This window comes from Lepidochelys kempii, chromosome 2, assembly GCF_965140265.1.
Source record: "Lepidochelys kempii isolate rLepKem1 chromosome 2, rLepKem1.hap2, whole genome shotgun sequence".
Classification (NCBI taxonomy): Eukaryota; Metazoa; Chordata; order Testudines; family Cheloniidae; genus Lepidochelys; species Lepidochelys kempii.
In genome coordinates this window covers 150,910,797-150,935,983 of record NC_133257.1, presented here as the reverse complement: position 1 = coordinate 150,935,983, position 25,187 = coordinate 150,910,797, and positions in this window count along the sequence as shown.

Here is a 25,187-nt window from a genome sequence, read left to right as displayed (position 1 = left end):
TCTAATGCCTTGAGGATGATTTCAGGCTTCCTCAATGCAGCCTCTTTCTGCTGGCAGTCCCCTGGCTTTATAATGGCCTTGCCTGTTCCTTCTCACTTTGACTCTATTACCAATCATGGGTTGCTCATCCACCCTAATTCCCCTGTGGTGTGGTCTAACAAGTTAATTGGGTCCCTTCTCAGCATCATTAACCCCTTCAAGTATGGTGTGAGGTGAACACCCCATCACAATAACAAACAGCTTTTAACGTCTATCAGAAATGTATACAGTGTATCAAGGAAAAGTACATGGATTCCCATGGCAGAAGGGTCTGTTGCCTTCAAACATCAGCCATAAATATGCTCAGGCAACAGGCCTATTCTGCATATGAACTGCAGTGTCCTTGCTCAAGATCCTGGCAGAATTACATGGTTTTCTTTCATCCCTTCTAAATTCTCTCCTACATTTCCAGTCTTTTTTTTAAAAAAAAGAGGAGTTTGGCCATAATTTAATATTTCTAATGATTTAACCCTATGAGTAGGTGGTAAAAAATTGACCATATGATTTCAGGAAGCTCTGAATACTTTGTCATTTGGTTGGATATGGAGAAAGCCATAGATCTCAAAAAGTCATCATCAGTGAGGAAACATCATTATATGGGTGTGTGTCTAGTGGGGCTGTGCAAGAATCACAGACAGTATTAGGGAGAGCAAAAGTCTATGTTTCACAGTCTTAAAAAGTCATCAAACATTATGTGTTAACCATGGCAAAAGAAGTAACAGTATTTCTTTTATGTGGTTGCATAGATAGTGGCATCTCATTAAATAGAATCATAGAATATCAGGATCGGAAGGGACCTCAGGAGGTCATCTAGTCCAACCCCCTGCTCAAAGCAGGACCAATCCCCAACTAAATCATCCCAGCCAGGGTTTTGTCAAGCCTGACCTTAAAAACTGCTAAGGAAGGAGATTCCACCACCTCCCTAGGTAACACATAATCACAAATGCAAAGTCTTATCGATATTACAAGTTTTATTAAAGCAATAGGTCAAGTTATAATTACCCATGCATATAGAAATCCTATAAAAATATATGTAATAATTATAACTGTATTCATACTCACATCGATGGACCTCTCAATCGACGATGTCATCTGAAAGTTAGAACAGGCGTTAGCATGGCACTTTTGTAGCCAGCTTTGCAAGGTATTTACGTGCCAGATATGTTTAACATGCATATGTCACTTCATTTCAGTCAAGATTCCAGAGGACATGCTTCCATGCTGATCATGCTAGTTAAAAAAATAATGTGCTAATTAAATTTGTGACTGAACTCCTTGGGGGAGAATAGTATGTCTCCTGTTCTGTTTCACCTGCATTCTGCCATATATTTCATGTTATAGCCATCTCGGATGATGACTCAGCACAAGTTCATTTTAAGAATACTTTCACTGCAAATTTGACAAAATGCAAAGAAGGTACCAATGTGAGATTTCTAAAAATAGCTACAGCACTCAACCCAAGGTTTAAGAATCTGAAGTGCCTTGTAAAATCTGAGAGGGACGAGGTGTGGAGCATGCTTTCAGAAGTCTTAAAAGAGCAACACTCAGATGTAGAAACTACAGAACCTGAAACACCAAAAAAGAAAATCAACCTTCTGCTGGTGGCATCTGACTCAGATGATGAAAATGAGCACGCGTCGGTCCGCTCTGCTTTGGATCATTATCGAGCAGAACCCGTCATCAGCATAGACACATGTCCTCTGAAATGGTGGTTGAAGCATGATGGGACATATGAATCTTTAGCGCATCTGACGTGTAAATATCTTGCAATGCCGGCTACAACAGTGCCATGCGAACACCGGTTCTCACTTTCAGGTGACATTGTAAACAAGAAGCGGGCAACATTATCTCTTGAAAATTGTAATCAAACTTGTTTGTCCAAGCGATTGGCTGAAGTTGGACTGAGTGGACTTGTAGACTTTAAAGTTTTACAAGATTTTAATTTTGAATGCAGTTATTTTTGTACATAATTCTACATTTGCAAGTTCAAATTTCATTGAAAAATACTATTTTTACAGTGCAAATATTTGTAATAAAAATTAATATAAAGTGAACACTGTACACTTTGTATTCTGTGTTGTAATTGAAATCAATATATTTGGAAATGTAGAAAACATCCACAAATATTTAAATACATGGTATTCTGTTATTGTTTAACAGTGCTATTAATTGTGCAATTAATCACAATTATTTTTTTTAATTGCTTGACAGCTCTAACAACTCTTAGTTAACCGGAATTTTTGACTAACCAGCACCCCCAATTTCCCCAACATGCCGGTAAACAAAGCTTTTCCTGTACACTCTCATCTCTTCTAAATACTTATCAATCCTATACTTCTATGATCCTACAACTTAACTCTATTTATTATACATTGATTATATATGAAATAGCATATAAATTGACCATAATATCACATAATACAATGATAAATGGATGATAAAATGAATTAATTGGCTACACTATGGTTTAGTCAAATCACTTCTTAGATTCAATACAAAGGTAACTGGGTGAAATTGAAGGGCTTGTGATATACAAGAGGTCATACTACATGATCTAATGGTCCTTTATGGCCTTAAACTATCTGGCCTTAATCTATGAATAAGGGGAGTGTTAATTTGGGATTGTTTGGCCTTTAGGGTGTTGTGGGAGAGGTGGCTAATTTGATAAGTTTGGCTAAGTTTACAAGTGGCTAATTTGATAGTATTTAAATTGTATTTAATTAGCCTTTTGTTCATGTTTAGGTCCATTTATTAAAAAATATTCATTTAAAGTTGGAACTAAAATTAAATTTGTCATTCTAAACTACAGCTTGAACTGAGACGACTATGGTATGATGAAAGCAAGTAAATGGTAAACCGCCCTAGTATTTTAAAGAAATAGCAATAAATTTCACCGCTATTTTTATAGAGTTTGATACCTGATCTTTGGAGGAAATTGAAATCAAGAAGTTAAAAAGTCATTAGTGAATATTTCACATGTTGTACACAATATCTAATCAAAACAGAAGTTTAAAAACACCGAGCCGCATCATGGGTATGAAAACCATTAGTAACAATCTATTAGTTAAATCATTCTCTCTTTCAGTTTCTCTCAATGGATGACATTACAGTAACAACATATTAACTAACTTTTAATTGAAATATGGTGTGAGATACCATAAAATCTGTAGGAGATATTTCATATAAGATATGAGCTGTGTGAAAGGAATGCCACTCTGGCTAAAGTAACATAATTAAACCAGTTAGTAAAAACAAATTATTCATTTAGTACAAAACTATACTCTCAGATATGCATGCATGGCTCCTCAGAGCTGTTCCATACATGTATCTGAGGGTAGAATTGTGTCTTGCCTATTTTTATTTTTTGTAGTCTTTATATATTAGTCATTGATCATTTATTATAATTCTGCAAGAACATATTGTCTCACATTTGGAGTAATCCATAAACTCTTTCCACATTTCTAATGAAACTCTGAAAAGCAGCACCATATTCTTCAGTACCTCACTAGCAGTTAAATAAAAGATGCAGTATTTGAAGTTTGTCAAGATTACAGTTTGGGAGCATTAGCTTTTATTTCTCTCGGTGCTAATATCTTTCAGAAGCAAACAGTACAGAAAGATGCAATAGGCTAGTGAGTAGCATGGAGAAGCAGGGCAGAAATAAGTACTGACAGTGATTGAATTATGTTGATCATATCAGCAAAACAGCCATCATCGACACAGGAGGCTTGGGACCATCAGCCTGTCTCTTGGCAGTGATCATTGCAGTGCCTGACATCAGGCAGGTAATGTTAACTCAATTGCTGAAAGGGGGCTATGAACTATGATCAGAGATACAGCCCCATCAATAGACATCTATTTTCCTGCTTTGCCATAAATGTCAGCGTCCATAGACCCCTCACTTATTCAGTGTTCTGTTGAAGGTTAAAGGCCTAGAACTGATTTTATAAGTCAGTCTTGACATATATTATTTTCCCCGACCATGCACATACCCACCCACACACGCGCGCACACACACACACACACACAGACTGGTGACACCATAGAAAAGTAAAGGCTTGACTTCACTTAAAATAATTAGACAAAAATGAAAAACCTTCCAGATTAAACATAAACAGTTTTTGCCCTTTTGCAAAATTCTTAGAAAGCAAAAGCCCAAATATATTAGGCTTTTTTGTTTACACTTTCACAACCAACATTACAATTTTATGATGCACAAAGTGGAAAACTTTCAAAAATGTCAGGTTTTGAAAAAGATTACTATGAATAATGTATTTCAATACAGCTTTGTCAAACTGTTATATAGTACATACATTTGTAATTTCTTAACACTGAATTTACTGGGAAGTGACACTAATGTGCTCATGTTGTTCACACTTGTTTACAAATAGAGGCAGTCAGGCTTTGAGCTTCAAATGCAAGTGTCCACATACTGATGTGACTTGCCTGAAAGCATTGGCAGGAAAGTGTGCCGTGTTAAAAATTCATAAAGAACACTGCTTTTTATTTCAAGAGTTACAGGAGCAAAAGGTTTTTGCAGTGCCCAGGGAAACAGAAAGTTCAAATATCGTGAAGTTGCAGGAGCAGATCAGAGCATGCTATTCACAGTTAAAGCCTACAAGGCAGTTCTTTATAGTGTCTTGGGTAAGACAACTGAAGGAGAACTGAACCTAAGGAGCCAATTTGCTAAGTTTTGTTCAGTCTGTAAAATGAGTAGTTTTTATTATAGAGTCACGAGTATTGAAAAAAGACATTTTTGAACCTATATATATATATTCAGGATATCTAAATATAAGTTTAAAAACCTATTCTAAATGTTAAGCATAGATGATCTTTAAACTCATGAAAGTGAGATATGTCATCTCATATAACAGATTGTTTTGCTGCTGTTCTAGTACTAAGATGCACATTTAAAAAAATATATCAAAAAGAAGTTTGGTTGACTGTATATTTCAATTAAATACAGTGCAGAATCATCTATGCACAGCTGTTCCTCTTATTAGGAGGTGGCATGGCCTTGAGGATGGAGATCACACAGCGGATAAAGGAAAATGTCACCTTAGCTACCTAGACTTAGCGCTTGGGTTCAATACATTTCTCAGAGGGCACTTGGGTGTGTACATGCTTATAAAATTCACACATTCATCTCACTCAAATGTAGCACCTGAACCCAGGAACATGCCATTGTAAAAGAGACCAGAGTTAAAGCCAGCACCAGAACAAATGGCTAATGAGCCTTAGACTTGTGAGAGACCTAGAAAGAAACTTAATTGTTCCTTACATTTTCCCAAATGAAGTGTGACTGTTAGACTAACTAGTTTCAATAAGTTTAACCTGGGCTGGCGTTAGGAAAAATGGCACCCTGTGCAAACTTGTATTTTGGAGCTCCGGGACCCTGCTGCCTCCCAGGACTCCCCACTCATCCCCCCATTGCCCCTGGCCCCCACTGCCTCCTTTTTGTAGTTGTGCATTTAATTCTTCCTTCCTAAGTGAAGTAGTTTGCACTTATAAGAAAGGCCAGAGTAGCTCAGATCAATGGTGCATCTAGTGCAGTATCGTGTCTCAGCTTGGTTTGACACGATTTGTTCTTCACAAATCCATGCTGACTGTTACTTATCACCTTATTATCTTCTAAATGTTTGCAAATTGATTGCTTAATTATTTGCTCCATTATCTTTCCAGGTACAGAAGTTAAGCTGACTCGTCTGTAATTCCCTGGTTTGTCCTTATTTCCCTTTTTATAGATTGGCACTATATTTGTCCTTTTCCAGTCTTCTGGAATCTCTCCCGTCTTCCATGACTTTTCAGAGATAATCGCTAATGAATCAGATTTTACGTCAGTTAATGCAGGCACGCTCCCCATATTTAATTCTCCCCCTTCTCAAAACAAAAACAACCCATGATATATGAAACACACACATTTATTTCCTTCCAGCCACAACCAATACAGATTCCTGACACAGATCCCCTCCCACAAGATGCACACCACACAGATTCCCACCACCCCAAATTCACACCCTCTGCAAATACATACACACCCAGAGCCGATACAGACTCTCTCAGCGTTTGCTAATTTTGCCAGAGATTCTCCTGTCCTCCAGGCTCTGTTCTTTGCACCCACTCCCATGAAAAGTGCAATAGTCCAGCTGCTCTACTGCAGCAAGAACAGGAAGGCATTACACGCACCATCCCCATACTAGGCCTCCATGGGAAAATACCATGATTGTGTGCTTTTCACCCCCAGTCTGGGATGAAGGGGAGTAGCAGCAGTTACCCAGCCTGCTCTGAACTGGCATGCTGTAGCTGTAGCTTACTGGAGAGGAAGGAAGTATTATTAACTCCTTCATGTGCTGAGGGGGTCCCACAGTAATGGCCAATTTATTTGCTTTATAGACAAACTTTTCATAGTCAGCGTAAAGTTCCCCAAGAGTCTTCATTTATGCATCCCCTTCACAGAAAGTAAGTGTGTGACTGCTCCACAATTACAGCATTGCTCTCGGGTAGAGATGTGCCAAATATGTGTTTTGCACCTACTCTAATTGGCCAGGTTTTGATTATATATGGGTGAGATTGTGATGTAATATTGCTAGAACATCCTTCCGCCAAAGTTATCATGCCTTGCCTTGCCTCTCCTCTAGCAAACTGCAAACCCAGTGTAATGTAAGATGTGCAGTTGTTAGTTTCTCTATCTCAGCCTAATATTTTTCAATTAAATTTTGAGGTTCCTTTGTTGTAGAAAACCTCCCAGTGGAATCTCATCCTCCTAACTCCTTGCTTAACTCAAACGTTTAGATTATATTTGGTTTTTCAAGCTTGAGTTTGTGAGATACATTCCCCTGCCTAAAAGATCCAGTTGCAGCCTAAATGCCATTTAATTCTGTTTTTATATTATTCTACAAATTCTTACTTTAAGATATTTCAATAACAATAAAAGTTTAATGCTTTTAAATTAAACATATCTCCAACAAGTAAAAAATCCATATCTTGAAATTTTTATTTCAATACAAGTAAAGTCCTGAAACATCAAATTGAGAAAAAGAATCTTGAAGGTCTGGCAAAAAATAAAAAGACTTTATATCTTACCATTTATGCCTTATACTTCTAAAACAAATGAAATACTTGGTGTCAAGGACATTCCTATTAAAACTGGCTAATTTTGAATTAGAAATGCTGCTTCTATCAAGAAATGATATCTAACTAAATTCTCAGACCTTAATCTTGTCATAAAGGGGGGTGGGATAGCTCAGTGGTTTGAGCATTGGCCTGCTAAACCCAAGGTTGTGAATTCAATTCTTGACGGGGGCCATTTAGGATCTGGGGCAAAAATTGGGGATTGGTCCTGCTTTGAGCAGGGGGTTGGACTAGATGACCTCCTAAGGTCCCTTCCAACCCTGATATTCTATGATCATAAATACAAGGTGTTACAAATGACTAAGCTATATCCCACTGTGCTACACAAGGTTTTTGCTAGAGTTTTGAATAAGAAAAGCGAAATCAGATAATCTCAGCCAGATAAAAACAATTTGGAGGAGTAATACTCCTTTATCAGCATGTCATTTTAGATCTGGGGGAAAGTTACATACTTCATGATTCTCATAAAAACTCCTCAACTTGCTAATGGCTCTTTAGTTGCTCTTGATTATTAAAACAAAAAAAAAAAACCAAACAAACAAAAAAGACAATGAGACAAAGTGAGAATAACCTTGTCTAATAGAGACAGTGGAAGAAAAAATTCTTATTTTTAAGTCAACTGGAATATCATAAACAGTAAGATAATTTAAAAGCCTGAAATAGAGCAAAAACCAACCTCTCCTCTAGACCGCAAAGGGACTCACAACAGGGTCATTCCTGCTGCTACTTCAGATCTTTCTATAAGTAATAAAGTGATCACTGTTTACTACCTCTGCAGGTAGTTATCTTCCCATGCATCTACCACACAAACTCTCTTCTGTGTCTCCTTCAATACTATTGTCTAACAAGTGACAATATGGAGCTACTTCCACAAAGGGATTAGCTGCCTAACTGCCCACTTATGGTGCCCACAACCAAAATTTAGATTCCCCAAAGTCTGTGCTCAGCTGCCACCTAGCCCTGTAGGTACCTAAACTTCCTTGGTACCTATGTCTCCATTGGAATAGTCCGTTAGGTGCCTACATTTCTGCTAGTGGGCATGCAGACAGCCTCCTAAGCCCTGACACCCAGGCACCTAAGCCCAAGCGGGATCCACTAGACATTTCCCTCCTATCTCACCTGTGGCACCCAATCCAGTAGGGGTACTACGAGCATTATGAGGTGACTAACTCTCTGCACGCATTGCTCAGTAAGCCTGGGCCCCCAACTCAAAGCTGTGGATTCCACTAGGTGGGAGGGCACTAAAAGTTAGGCACTGCAATGTTGAATCTAAGGCCTGGTCTAAACTATAATGTTAGGTTGAAGTAAGCCAGCTTGTGCCAAAGTAGTTGTGCATGTGTCTACACTAACCCCACCTCCCAGAATGTCGTTTGGCCATGGTCAATGTACAGAGGTTGACACAGCATATGTGTAGACACTGCATTACCTAAGTTGACCTTAACAGTCCTCCAGCAGCTGTCCCACAATGCCCAACATGGACCACTCTAGTCTCAATTGTGAACTCCACTGCCCAGTGGTTACAGAGCCTGGAAGGCTCCCCTCCCCTTTAAACTCTATGAATTTTTAAAATGCCTTTTCCTGATTGCCCAGCTGACCATGCTAGCTACATGCTCCAGATGTGCTCTGGCTTGGAGTAGACAGGAGATATTAGATCTCCTGGGCTAGTGGGGAGAAGAGGCTGTGCAAGCAGAGCTAATGACCAGCGGTAGAAATGTGAACATCTATGAGCAGATTACGCAGGGGATGCACAAAAATGGATATGACAGGGGCCAGCGGCAGTGCCATCTGAAAACAAAGAAACTGCATCAGGCATGCCAGAAGTTCAGGGAGATCAATGGGCAATGCGATGCTGAGCTGCAGACCTTCTGCTTTTAAAAAGAGCAGCATGTCGTACTTGGCATAAACCCCACGCCTCCCTGCACACCAATATGGATACTTCTGAGGAGCCCGCACCACAGGCCCCTGGACTGAATAGTGAAGATGAGGAGGATGTGGAGAATGAGAAGGAGAACGTGGAACGTGCAGCCAGGGGAATCACCTATGCCGAGAGCCAGGACCTGTTTGAGACTCCACAACAATCTGGTCAGTCCGAGCATGGGTGAGCCTGTTGCAGGGGAAGGATCCTTAGGTAAGAATGTAAATTTATTTCCCATTACAATGATGGTGCCCCCTACTTAAGCGGACACAGCTATTGACTTTGAATTAATTTACTAGCACTAGAAGAGGTAGCAGTACAGCATTGGTATTGGCTTTTCATTCCCCTGTAGAATTAGGCAAGGGGGGCCATGCGGAGCAGTTTGTTTATGAACACAGACATGTCCTTTGAATCCTCCTGAGAGATCTCAATGAAACTTTCACGGAGGTATTCTGCAAACCTCTCCCAAAGTCTTCTATAGATGTCAGCCTTATTTCTTCCTCTGCCATAGGACAGTTTCCCATGCCAGAAAGCAATAACTTCAGCAGGCACCACTGCAGTACACAAGCTAGTGGCATGCAGGCCCAGGCAGCTTCTCGATGCCAGAAGCAGCTGGGCTCTCTCTGCCTTTGTTAACTTCAGGAGTAAGGTATCAGCCAAAATCACCACCACCTGTGCAAAATGGTGGCCATATTCAGTTCCATTGCCCTGTAGCCATATTTTTATGCAACAAAGTAACTCCCTCATTTCCCTCACCCCTGGCAGGCCATACTCACCATGGCTGTTCTGTAGTGGCACGGTGCACAGGCACTCCAAAGAAGAAGTGTCAATAAGTATGTCTTATTTAAAACTTTAGGGACGTAAGGGAAGGGAATCCAGAATCTTCTATTTTGCTTTCCATTGCGACTGCACTGACAATGGCACCTCTTTGTGTTTTATCTGCAGCTGCTGCCACTGTGGCCTTGAGGCTTTCCCCCTCCACATCCACAGAATGTCTGAGCCAGGAGGAGAAAGAGGAGGACTTGGGATGACATGGTCAATGAGATACTGCCAGCCAATGCTGCATCAGACTATGAGCACAGGGTCCGGAGGGTGAACAGCCTGGAGAATGAAAGACTAGACAGGAGAAAGGCCCAGGAGTCCCATAAGGAAAAGGAGAGGGAGATGGACCAGGAAATAATGGGGCTTCTCTGGCAGCAAACAAAGATGCCGCAGACTCTTATGGACCTACAGGTTCAACAATCCCAAGCTCGCCTCCCTTTGCGGTTCATTGAAAAATCCATTGCAGCACCTCCCTATTTCCCCCCTCCCCCCCCTGCACACATACAACATTCACATGGCATTACAGGTCACATCCCTACTCTTATCATGCCACCCTGGGGGACATTAAAGACAACCACATCTTCACATGAACTGACCTGTGAAAGCCATGATATCAGTATGTGTAGCTAAAATGGACATGAATGTTTTTTCCTCTTGATAAGTTCTCTTTTATCAACTTACTAAGTTTTTAAAGTATTTGCTTTTGAATTGTATGGATTTTTCTTTTCATTGATCTTGTCACTGAATAAAATTCTATTATTTGGAACATAATTCATCTTTATTAGTTTACAACATATGGTGCAGATTGCCTAGCAGTTCTGAAACCACCCACTTACATGTTACTGTACAGTGTGACACAGCTCAGCGCATCAGTGACAAACACACCATGTAATAATCATAAATGTAAAGCAAGCACCACAAAAATAATAGGTGTTGTATTTATACATGAACACACAATTCCTAATAGGCCCCAAACAACAGGGCCAGGTAGCCCACAATACAGCACAATCCATTACTTTAGCGCCCTGTTAAAGTGTTCCTTCAAAGCCTCCCTGAGCTGCATAGCTCTGTGTTGAGCTCTTCTAACAGGCCTTTTGTCTAGCTGTTCAAACTCAGCAGACAACTACTTCACTTCCATCCCAGTGGCAACTTTCCCTCACAGATATTATGCAGGACACAGCAGGCAGCTGTAACCATTTGGTTACTTTTCTCACTGAGATCCAATCGTCTGAGTAAATGACACCAGTGTCTCCTCAATCTACCACAAGCACATTCAACTGTCATTCTATACCTGCTGGGCTGGTAGTTGAATCTTTCCTTGCTGCTGTCATGGTGACTGCTTTATAACTTCACAAGCCAGAGATGTAAGGGGTAATCTGGGTCTGCAAGCATTTCAGCATGGCCAGTGGTAATCCACAAGTCCCTGATAGGAATAAATTTTCAGTTTTCAGAATGAGAGAGGTAAATAGTGATGTCCTCTAGGGACTGTAATGGGACCTGGTTCAACATGTTCATAAATGATCTAGAAAAGGGGAAAAAACAGTGAGGAGGCAAATTTTGCAGATGATACAAAAATCAATCAAGATAGTTAAGTCCAAAGCAGACTGTGAAGAGTTGCAAAGGGATTGCACAAAGCTGGATGACTGAAAGCTGGATGATTGAGCAACAAAATGGCAAATGACATTCAATGTTGAGAAATGCAAAGTAATTGGAATTGGAAAACATAATCCCAACTATATATATGGACCAAGGGAATCCAGTGGATATAGTGTACTTAGATTTTCAGAAAGCCTTTGACAAGGTCCTTCACCAAAGGCTCTTATGCAAAGTAAGCTGCCACTGGGATAAGAGGGTGATGCTCTCATGGATTGGTAACTGGTTAAAAGATAGGAAACAAAGGGTAGGTATAAATGGTCAGTTTTCAGAATGGAAAGAGGTAAATAGTGGTGTCCCCCAGGGGTCTGTTCTGGAAAAGGATCTGGAAAAAGGAGTAAACAGTGAGGTGGCAAAATTTGCAGATGATACAAAATTACGAAAGATAGTTAAGACCCAGGCAGACTGTGAAGAGCTACAAAGGGATCTCTCAAAACTGAGTGATTGGGAAACAAAATGGCAGGTGAAATGTAATGTTGATAAATGCAAAGTAATGCACATTGGAAAGCATAATCCCAACTATACATATAAAATGATGGGGTCTAATTTAGCCGTTTCACTCAAGAAAGAGATCTTGCAGTCATTGTGGATAGGTCTCTGAAAACATCCACACAATATGCAATGGCAGTCAAAAAAGTAAACAGGATGCTGGGAGTAATTCAGAAAGGGATAGATAATTGGACAGAAAATGTCATTTTGCCCCTATATAAATCCATGGTACGCCCACATCTTGAATACTGTGTGTAGATGTCATCGCCCCATCTCAAAAAAGATATAATGGAATTGAAAAGGTTCAGAAAAGGGCAACAAAAATTATTAGGGGTACAGAATAGCTTCCATATGAGGAGAGAGAAATAAGACTGGGACTCTTCAGCTTGGAAAAGAGATGGCTAAGGAGAGATCTAATTCAGGTCTATAAAATCATGACTGGTGCAGAGAAAGTAGATAGGGAAGTGTTGTTTACTACTTCTCATAATACAAGAACGAGGGGTCACCAAATGAAATTAATAGGCAGCAGGTTTAAAACAAATAAAAGGAAGTATTTCTTCACACAATGCATAGTCAACCTGTGGAACTCCTTGCCAGAAGATGTTGTGAAGGCCAAGACTGTAACAGGGTTCAAAAAAGAACTAGATAAATTCATGAAGGATAGGTCCATCAATGGCTATTAGCCAGGATGGGCAGGAATGGTGTCCCTGGCCTCTGTTTGCCAGAAGCTGGGAATGAGCAACACGGGATGGATCACTTGATGATTACCTGTTCTGTTCATTTCTTCTGGGGCACCTGGCATTAGCCACTGTAAGAAGACAGGATACTGGGCTAGATGGACCTTTGGTCTGACCTTGCATGGCCATTCTTATGCTTGTAGCTTTCTGAACAGTCCTGTTTCCTTAAAAATGCAAGTGTCATGCACCTTCCCTGACCAGCCAACATCAAATTTGTTGAAATATCACCAGTGATCCACCAATGCTTGCATAACCATAGAAAAGTAACCCTTTCTGTTCATGTTCTCTGTTGCAAGGTGGTCTGCTTCCAAAATAGGAATATACATGCCACCTATAGCACCATGACAGTTTGGGAACCCCATTGCTGAGAATCCATCCACTATGTCCTACACATTGCCCAGACTCACAGTCCTGCATAGTAGGAAGCAATTAATGCCTCTGCACACTTGTATGACAATGGCCTCTGTAGTGGATTTTCCAGCTCCAAACTAATTTCCTGATGACTGGTAGTAATTTGAGTTTCCACAATGTGAGTGCCACTCACTTCTCCATTGTCAGTGCAGCTCTCATTCTGGTATCCCTGCATGGGAGGACTGGGGCAGGCTCTGCGCATAGATCCAGGAATGTAGCCTGCACATCTGAAAGTTCTGCAGCCACTGCTCGTCATCCCGAACCTGCATTATGATGCGATCCCACCAGTCAGTGCCCATTTCTCATGCCAAGAAGCAGTACTCCACCATCATCAGCTGCTCTGTGAATGCCACCAGCAACCTTGAATTGGTTGTCGCTATGCCCCACAGCAATCTGTCCTCCACGAAATTGTTATGTTCCCTGCTGAGTCGGTCATTCTTGCAGCTCTGCAAATACTGGAGGATCTTCATCTTGTGTTTGCAAGGCTTATGACAATGGTGTAGGCTCCATGTTTCTGTCAGAGATGGCAGATAGTGAGGAGGGCTATGGAAGTTCATGGGATTTTGAAAAAAAGTGTAAAATTATATAGAATGATATAGATGACATTATGGGATGGAGACAGTTACATGGAACAAAGTTGAACCCTTGTTCCCAGTCACCTCTGCACAACTCATTTTGACCCCACCATGCATTGCCAAAATCTCCCAAAAGACAGTGTGCTGGATGGTGATGGGTTTCACAGTGGGATACCTAACCATGGTGAACCACACTCTGCATTGACAAAAGCACTGTTGGTGAGTAGGTGCAATGCTGATGCAAGGAGACAAGTATCCGTGCACACAAGTGATATAGTAACTGTGGCAGCTTAAGGCCAACATAACTTCCATTGACCAAAGTTTGTAGTGTTGATCTTTGTGGATCTAGGCCATGGTGCCTCTTCTTTTATAAACTAAGCCCAGAAACAATATGAACATTTTTCCAAAATGAGTTACAAAGAGTTCATCTCAGAGAGCAGACCTCAGCTAACATGTAGCAATATTTAGGGCACCAGGACTGGAAAGAGGCTAACCTCAGTGGCATGTAAGAAAGGCCACTGAGAAAATACAGTTCTTGCACTCCCTGCACAACTCACCCATATCACTTCCTAGGTACTAAGTGACATAGCTGGTGCAGCAGGAATAATTTTAATGCATGTGGATCAAAGCACATGTATACAAACTGGCAGGTGTGATAGAAAAGAAAGCAAGCATGAGGAAATGGTTTATTTGGAGGACTCATAAACAAAACAATACAACTGTTGGATCAGCTTCTTCACTTTCCTTGCTTGAGGGGTTTCTTCCACCCCACAAGAAAACTGTTCCCGTGGCTGCATCAGCTTGCCCTCTTGCTGGTTCAGTAATGTTCCCAAACCTGGCCACATTTGGACCTAATTTAACAAAAGGTAAAAACAACAGTAAAATGGAATGGGGTGCAATGACATAGTGTTTAGGGACATAATAGCCATCAAATTAATCTCACAGACTCCCAGTTATGGATAAGCAAGTGTCCTAGGTGCTGATGGCCTAGTGTCATATTGCCACTTAATACTAGTTCTCCAGCAGAGTCTGGAGGCTCAGGGCTTCCAGAGTGTGAGAAGTCCCTTTTGATTGGCATTTAAGTGGTGAATAGGCTTTGTGCTGACCTTTTGCACTCAGATGAATTTCACCCAGATAAATTATACATGGCAAATTATTTGTTCAGTTCCAATGTACTCTGTCTATCATATCTCTGAAACTACTGATCATATTTCCTTAAATTCTTTTTTTTTGTCAATGAAAATCAACAAGACTTTTCATTTAGATTTGTTTCTTGACTTAACTCTAATGTGCTACTTTGTAATATTGGATCCTTTTCCACTACATCATTATTTTAGTGATTCCATTTGCTTTAACAGAAATGTCTTTTGTGGTTCATTTAAATTCAGGGGATGCTTCTGGTCACCAAGTACATATATTTTCAGCTCACTAGGGATGAAAACATGATTCACCATCCAGAATCACATTCTCCTTGTTTCCATTTCTTGTTTCTCACAAGGAGTGTTCTTTGGGACTTTGCAATAACATATGTACTAAATTCCCATTTCCCTTCTCACTATTCCAGCATTTGTCAGTTTATTTTATGCCGGTCTTCAGCATCCTAGTTGGTGCCCAAAATGTTCTGAAAATTATTGTCCGCAGGCTAAATATTATGTCTGTGTGCATCTTTTGTATATTCCAGCATATTTTGTCCCACACTCCCTTTTCAATGTAATACTATAAATCAAAGGTTGCCCCCCATCACATACACACACACTATTGGTTAAAATTCTAGAGGTAAAAGCAACCCTTACCTACTTCCATTCCATATGATATCACAGCCTCAGCTTTGTACGGCTATAAATCACAGGTCTTTGTGAGTGTCCTGATGCCTCACTACATTTGGAAAATGTAGGTTGTCAAAGGAAAATTAGGGTTGTCAAACGATTAAAAAAATTAATCATGATTAATCATGAGATAAAAAATAATCACAATTAATCACAGTTTTAATCGCACTGTTAAGCAATAATAGAATACTGTTTAAATATTTTTGGATGTTTTCTACATTTTCAAATATATTGATTTCAATTACAACATAGAATACAAACTGTACAGTGCCCACTTTATATTACTATTTTTATTACATATATTTGCACTGTAAAAAAGGTAAACAAAATAAATAGTATTTTTCAATTCATCTCATACTGTTGTGCAATTTCTTTATTGTGAAAGTACAATTTACAAATGTAGAATTTTTTACATAGCTGCACTAAAAATAAAGTGTAAAACTTTAGAGCTTGCAAGTCCACTGAGTCCTATTGCTTGTTCAGCCAATCGCTCAGACAAGTTTGTTTACATTTGCAGCAGATAATGCTGCCTGCTTCTTATTTACAATGTCACCTGAAAGTGAGAATAGGTGTTTGCATGGCACTGTTTGAGCCAGCATTGCAAGGTGATTGTATCCAAAAGCTTAAAAGTATTGTAGCTCTTCAGTGTCTACAGTGTAGTATGTCTTGCTACTCCTCAATTAGGCCTTGATTGAGGACATCACTTAACTCTTCAATACATCTCTATTCAGGAAAATACATAAGTGCATGTTTAACTATAAGCATGTGCTTAAATTCTGTGTTGACTTCTGTGGGACTTAACCATTACTTAAATGAATAGTGATGCTTTCCTGAATCGAAGCCTTGGCTGAGAAAATTGACACTGCATTGTGACTCTGTATGTGTTCCTCTACAGGGAGACCTGCAGTTAAAATGTAATTAGGAAAACAAATTATGTGATGAAGTGACTGCAAGACCTGTTCTACCACAGATTGAAGAACAGCAGATGCATTTGAAATATCATAGGGTAATCCACCAGAATAGTCCTCATGGGGTATTTCTAGCCTTGTGCTGTTCAGAGCTCAGATCTAGTTCCAGTTACTGGAAAGTATTTGACAATTCAAGTGTACAGAAATAAATACTCTTTGCCATAGTCACAAATATTTCTTTCACTTTGAGCCAAGTCATCATAATCACTGATCAGATTTAGTATTTCCTTATAGTCACAGCATATTCTGAGACAATTTATTTAAATTCTGAGAGATTTATCTGGTTTGGGTGTTCAGTTTACTGGTCTCCATCCCCGAGTTTCATAGATTCATAGATACTAAGGTCAGAAGGACCATTATGATCATCTAGTCCAACCTCCTGCACAGTGCAGGCCACAGAATCTCACCCACCTACTCCTGAGAAAAACCTCTCACCTATGTCTGAGCTATTGAAGTCCTCAAATTGTGGTTTAAAGACTTCAAGGAGCAGAGAATCCTCCAGCAAGTGACCCGTGCCCCATGCTTCAGAGGAAGGCGAAAAACCTCCAGGGCCTCTTCCAATCTGCCCTGGAGGAAAATTTCTTCCCGACCCCAAATACAGCAATCAGCTAAACCCTGAGCATATGGGCAAGATTCACCAGCCAGATACCCAGGAAAGAATTTTCTCAGATCCCACCCCATCTAACATCCCATCATAGGCCATTAGGCCTATTTACCATGAATATTTAAAGATCAATTAATTACCAAAATCATGTTATCCCATCATATCATCTCCTCCATAAACTTATCGAGTTTAATCTTAAAGCCAGATAGATCTTTTGCCCCCACTGCTTCCCTTGGAAGGCTATTCCAAAACTTCACTCCTCTGATGGTTAGAAACCTTCGTCTAATTTCAAGTCTAAACTTCCCAATGACCAGTTTATATCCATTTGTTCTTTCTACATTGGATATTACATGTCTGGTCACTATCCTGATTAGTTGACTGCCTCCTGGAATGCACTGTGGCATTAGGGCACACAACTGAGCACCAGCAATCTAATCTCTTCTCTAAAGCTTTTTATGTGGCCAATAACTTTCTTTCCTTCAGTGAGAGTAGTGGTATGGGGTCTTTTTCACTGCTGTCTCTAGGGAATTCTGTTTTTCCCAAAGGAACAATCATTTCAGATTGATATGCTTAAGCAAGCTAACTTATTATCAATAAAGAGGGCACATTCCATTCAGTTACTATTATAGACCATTGTTTTCTAAATCAGGGAGGGTGGAATTACCAGACAAATCACAGGGCGGAGAAGAGTAATGGAGGTGAACAAGCATCATACATATCTCATATGTGCTTTTCATCAACATATTTCAAAGCATTTTACAAAAGACATCAGGGTCATTCTCCCCATTTTACAGATGGGGAAACTGAGGCACAGAGAGGTGAAATGACTTACCCAAGGTCACTCAGCAGGCAAGTGGCAGACCTATGTATAGAAGACCGTCCTCATCTACCCACTAGGCAACACTGCCTCAGTCCCACAGAATATATTTTTATGGAATGCTCCCATTCCAAGCAACATGTAGTCTTTGGTGAGTGAGGAAGCCTCTCTGGGAGGGCCAGCCCATAATAATAATAAAGGGAGAAAGAAACACACTAACAAGAAGCAAGATGGAAAGGACAAAAATAGAAATAGCCAGGAAAAGAGCAGAGGTGGGCAACTGTGTGTCAAGGTGTGAGGTTACATAGGGGTGGAGGTGGTGCTCAGCTGGTGGTCCATCACAAAGGGGGATCCCCAAAATATCTTAGGGAAACACGGCAAGGTAATCTAGAAGACCGTTTCTAATATTTAAAAGAACATTTAACTGATTCATTACAAGGATTTTTGGTCCTAAATAAATTTTTAATTGCATGGTGGTAATTTCTGTGATAAATTTGACAAATACTTCCTGTACATTTTTTTCTGGCAGATTTTATTTCTTCCTCTGTGTCAAGCTATATGTTCATAAGGGCACCATCTGAATACATTTTAATTGCCACTCTTTTCCCCTCCTCACTTGCTCTATAGACTATACAAATCCCCAAACAATCCTGATCAATTGGTAATTTCAGAGGGCTTTTTTAAATATAATTAATCATTTTAATATTTTGTTTATCTTTGCAGCTCAAAGCCTACATGACAACTTTCATTTTTTTATTTACATCTACTAGGTATGTGCTTTTCTCCATATGCATAAGAGAATTGCTTATCTTCTGGTCTTGTTTTTTGCTCCTTCAGGTTTTTTGCTCTTGAACCCACTGAAAGAATATTTTGTTGCAGGTTTGTTAAGGTTATTGTTGTGCCATGGCCTACATTTACCTCTATTTGTTGCATGCTGGTTGTTCTTGCCAGTTCTAGTGTATATTTCTTCGGAACACAGAAACATAGGAGCTGCCATACCCTCACACAATGATCTAGTCTAGTCTAATATCTTTTCTTTAACAATAGCCAGTACTAGATGCTTAAGAAAAAGGCACAAGAACCTGCATAATGAATAATTAAGGCATTATCTGACCAAAGATGAAGTTTCTTCCTAGACCAGGGAGCTAGGAGTTGGCTTAGGTCTTGTATCCTGAGGATTTATATTCCTTATTAATTGTCACCTCTAATGTAATTGGATTTTCTTATTATTCATACAAATGACTATACTTTGAATCTTGCTAAACTTTGAACTTACTAATATTTTGTGACAATGAGTTCCAAAGTTATTATGCATTGTGCAAAGAAAGTATTTTATTTTATCAGCTTCAAACTTGTCACATTTTAATTCCTTGTTCCTGTGTTATGTTTTCTTTTCCTTTGTCAAGGACATGGTAGGGGACTCAATAGTCTCCATTAGTTTATATCCTTCTATCACATCTCTTCTTATTTGTTTCCTGTCTAAACTATATATTCCTAATAATAATCTATTTTTCCTCATTGCTCTAAAATTATTTCAGCCTTACACAGGTGCTTTTACTTTTTCTATATCTTGTTTAAAGTTGGGGTAGCCAGAACAAAATTTAGAATATACACAAAAGGATTTATATACCTGTAATAAGGCATGCCACCGCTCCTGTCTTCTACCCCACAGAAACAGCACAGACTCCATCGGTTGTGCATTACCAGTGCCATTTAATAACATAATAATATAAGAACATAAGAATGGCCATACTGGGTCAGACCAAAGGTCCAGCTATCCCCCTATTCTGTCTTCCGACAGTGACCAATGACAGGTGCCCGAGAGGGAATGAACAGAACAGATAATCATCAAGTGATCCCTCTCCTGTCGCCCATTCCCAGCTTCTGGCAAACAGAGGCTAGGGACACCATCCCTGCCCATCCTGGCTAATAGCCATTGATGAACCTATCCTCCATGAACTTATCTAGTTCTTTTTTGAACCCTGTTATAGTCTTGGCTTTCACAGCATCCTCTGGCAAAGAGTTCTACAGATTGACTGCTTTGTGTGAAAAAATACTTTCTTTTGTCTGTTTTAAACTTACTGCCTATTAATTTCATTTGTTGGCCCCTAGTTCTTGTGTTATGAGAAGCAGTAAATAACACTTCCTTATTTACTTTCTCCACACTAGTCATGATTTTATAGACCTCAATCATATCCCCCCTTAGTCTTCTCTTTTCCAAGCTGAAAAGTCCCAGTCTAATTAATCTCTCCTCATACAGCAGCTGTTCCATACCCCTAATCATTTTTGTTGCCCTTTTCTGAACGTTTTCCAATTCCAGTATACCTTTTTGAGATGGGGTGACCACATCTTCACACAGTATTCAAGATGTGGGTGTACCATGGATTTATATAGAGACAGTATGATATTTTTTGTCTTATCATCTATCCCTTTTTTAATGATTCCTAACATTCTGTTAGCTTTTTTGACTGCCACTGCACATTGAGTGGATGTTTTCAGAGAACTATCCACAATGACTCCAAGATCTCTTTCTTGAGTGGTAACAGCTAATTTAGACCCAGGGCCATCCATAGCCATTTGGGTCTGGGAGGCAGGAGCTGTGGGGGGCCACTTTCGGGAACCCCACAGGCCCAGAGTGGTCCGGGGATTAACGGGGGGCCGGGAGCAGCCCGCTCTGCTTCCCTCGCCCCGGCCCCAGCCATGTCACTTGGGGGAGGCGGTTTGGGGGAAGGGATCCCTCCCACACACTCACCAGCAGCAGCGGAAAGCGGAGCAGCTTGGCCCCAGCCTGCTTTACTCTGCCTGCTCCCAGCCACGGCGCTCCGCTTCCCGCTGCCAGTGAGAGCCAGAGGTGGTCCTTTCTGCAACCCGAGCAACACGGCTGGGGCAGGGCAAGGGAAGCGGTGCGGGCTGGGGCTGCATCTCTCCGCTTCCTGCTGCCGGTGAGTACGGGGGGGGCGATCCTTTCCCTGAACTCACCGGTGGTGGGAAGCAGATCACCGTGGCTGGGAGCTGGCGGAGTAGAGTGGGCTGGGACCGGGTTGCTCCACTTCCCGCCGCTGCCGGTGAGTGCGGGGTCGCTGGAGGAAGAGGTGGAATGGGGACGGTCTGGGGGTGGAGTGGGGGGAAGGGTAAGAGGCAGGGCAGTGGGAGTAGTCCGGGGCCCCACAACCCCTAAGACTGGTCGCGGGGCTGCTGCTTCCACATACGCAGCATGCAGCTGCCTAGGGCACCATGAAATTTGGGGCAAATCTCATGAAATTTGGTGCCCCAAATCTCAAGTGCCCTACGCAGCTGCCTATGCTGCGTATGTCTAAAGATGGCCCTGTTTAGACCCCGTTATTTTATATGTATAGTTGGGATTATGTTTTCCAGTGTGCATTACTTTGCACATCAACATTGAATTTCATCTGCCAATTCGTTGCCTGATCACTCAGTTTTGGGAGATCCTTTTGTAGCTCTTCACAGTCTGTCTGGAACTTAACTATCTTGAGTAGTTTTGAATCATCTGCAAATGTTGCCACCTCACTGTTTACCCCTTTTTCCAGATCATTTATTAAAATGTTGAATAGGACTGGTCCCAGTACAGACCTCTGGGAGACACCACTATTTACCTCTCTCCATTCTGAAAACTGACAATTTATTCCTACCCTTTGTTTCCTATCTTTTAACCAGTTACCAATCCATAAGAGGACCTTCCCTCTTATCCCATTACAGCTTACTTTGCTTAAGAGCCTTTTTAAGATATAATTTTTTTAATAATGAAATGATGAACAATATGCATGAGAAGCAAGTAAAAATAAATATAAACACAAAAGAACACTCTAATATACAGCATAATATTGTACCGGAAAAGAAAATATACTTGATGTGGTTTTTGAAAAACTATATTAACATCTAGTATATGTGGCAAAACTGAACTACAAAGATGGCAGATAAAGGAACAAAAATAACACTTCCTTATACTCTTCTGTCATTTGAGCAAAAGGCCTCCAAAAGAGGAAAAAAGTCTTTTTAAATGTTAAAATTTCAGTGCGCTTCAAACCAGCATGAAATCCTACCTGTAAGGTGCCCCTTTGCTCAAGGAAGTCAGCATGACTTATCAAATCTATTTTGAGTATTCCTCTGTATAAGTGCCATTTCAGAAGATTCATTGGCTATGTAGGTTTTTACTATCAGCATATTTATTTCACCTCCTAAATGAAATCCAATTTGAAGCTATTAATATTAATGCACTGAGATAATTCTGATGATGAATTAATAAAACACTTGGCCTCTCAATATGCTGTTTGCTCTTACCATTTAATGATGCTCTTAACTGGAAAGAGGAAGAGATAGAGCAGATTCCACCAGGAGCCTGAAAATTAGAAACCACTTCATTGTTTTTAGCTTGCTGCTTTAATGACAATCGATGGTATTGATTTTGGACTAGAAAAGTATTTACTAAATCTTTACCATGTGCTACAATCCCTATTTAGATTCTTTAAGCATCATCTGTATGTAACACGTGTATAAAGTACTCGAATTGCTTGCCTCTAACAATTTAAAATTATTAAATGTATTTCTGTAACATTTGTTTAAAACCTGGACTGTTTGTGTTAATTTTTTCATTAGTATAACATGTAAAAAACCAACCACAAATGACATTGGTTACTTAATAAAATTATAGGTATTTCTCTCACTGAAGACAGAGCTTTTCTTTAAGAAATACCAAATGCCATCAAGAATCTCATTCCTTTACAAAAATAATTTCAGCCCACTAAACATTTTAGTTCAGATAAGGCTAATTCACCTACCTGATTTTGCTGAATTATATCTCAATCAACGTATCTGTTTTTTACATTAATCGTACACTGAGGACATCACAGTAACAGAAAAATCTAAATAATAGGTTATTTCCTCAGGCAGCTAGGGCAACATATTATGTGTACCAGTATGGAATAAGCAGTCCTATAGTGTACATAGTTCTGTGTTTGTTCATATAAATAAATATATACAATATTCTATACTAAGGTCCCAAATAAATACAATTTAATATATTTCAAAGAGCACCTTAGTACGAGACAAATACTTTTAATTTCTGTCTCCAGAAATTTTCCTCTGGGGGGTGTAAAGCTCATTGAAGAGAAAGTCAACAAAAAATGGGCAATCTAATTTTTAAAGTATCAAATACACTGAAAATGCTTACATTCTTGCAGAAAGGTAAACATGAAACTGACATCTATATTTAGGGCAGACTTTGTGCTCAATCCTACAGCTTTTTATTCAAGAAAATCTCCCATTGACTTCAGGATTATGGACCAGATTTTCAATTTATGTAAATCAGCATAGCTCCATTGTGCCCCAAGGATTAATACTAAATGTATACGAGTAGATATAGTAGCAACAATTGTGGCACATGTGACATGCTGCTCTTAGTAACAGTACTCTTAATAAATATGTTTTCAAAAAATTATCAATTTAAACAAAATATTATCTTTTAAACTGCTTAGATTATACACTCTTTTGGGCAGGGAGTGTGTTGTTCTGTGTTTGTACAGCTCCTCTAGCACAATGCGGCCCTGCTCTCTGACAGGGACACCTAGGTGCTATGATATTACTATTACTACTACTACTGCTACTACTACCTCTATAAGTGGGGAATGGAGAGAGAGCTTTGTTTATTGTCCTTTTTTCTTTTATTTGTGAGGTGCTCGGGTATTATAGAGATGAGGGCCATATAAATGTCTAAATAGTTCGCTCTATGATGTAAATCTCAGACTCTATAAGAAAACATTTGGACATTTCTATATTTAGTCCACACAAGAGATCCACTTCCTGGACACTATTGTGCTAATAAGCGATGGTCACATAAACACCACCCTATCCCGGAAACTACTGACCGCTATGCTTACCTACATGCCTCCAGCTTTCATCCAGACCACACCACACAATCCATCGTCTACAGCCAAGCTCTTAAGATACAACTGCATTTGCTCCAACCCCTCAGACAGAGACAAACACCTACAAGATCCCTATCAAGCGTTCTTACAAGTACAATACCCACCTGTGGAAGTGAAGAAACAGATTGACAGAGCCAGAAGAGTACCCAGAAGTCACCTACTACAGGACAGGCCCAACAAAGAAAATAACAGAACGCCACTAGCCAACACCTTCAGCCCCCAACTAAACCTCTCCAACGCATCATCAAGGATCTACAACCTATCCTGAAGGATGACCGATCACTCTCACAGATCTTGGGAGACAGGCCAGTCCTTGCTTACAGACAGCCCCCCAACCTGAAGCAAATACTCACCAGCAACCACACACCACACAACAAAACCACTAACCCAAGGACCTATCCTTGCAACAAAGCCCATTGCCAACTGTGTCCACATATTTATTTAGGGGACACCATCATAGGGCCTAATCACATCAGCCACACTATCAGAGGCTCGTTTACCTGCACATCTACCAATGTGATATATGTCATCATGTGCCAGCAATGCCTCTCTGCCATGTACATTGGCCAAACTGGACAGTCTCTACATAAAAGAATAAATGGACACAAATCAGACATCAAGAATTACAACATTCAAAAACCAGTCGGAGAACACTTCAATCTCTCTGGTCACTCAATTACAGACCTAAAAGTCGCAATTCTTCAACAAAAAAAACTTCAAAAACAGACTCCAATGAGACACTGCTGAATTCGAATTAATTTGCAAACTGGACACGATTATCTTAGGCTTGAATAGAGACTGGGAGTGGATGTGTCATTACACAAAGTAAAACTATTTCCCCATGTTTATTTCCCCACCCCCACTGTTCCTCACACTTTCTTGTCAACTGCTGGAAATGGCCCACCTTGATTATTACTACAAAAGGGTTTTTTTCTCTCCTGCTGGTAATAGCTCACCTAACCTGATCACTCTCGTTACAGTGTGTATGGTAACACCCATTGTTTCATGTTCTCTGTGTATATAAAATCTCCCCACTGTATTTTCCACTGCACGTATCTGATGAAGTGAGCTGTAGCTCACAAAAGCTTATGCTCAAATAAATTTGTTTGTCTCTAAGGTGCCACAAGTCCTCCTTTTCTTTTTGCAAATAATTAGGGGTGCCCACAAGAATTCTGAAAATGTTCAGGTTTGACATTTGGTTTCATTCCGCATTGGAATAAAAACTAGACCTTTTCAAAAAATTCCACAAAAAGAGAGA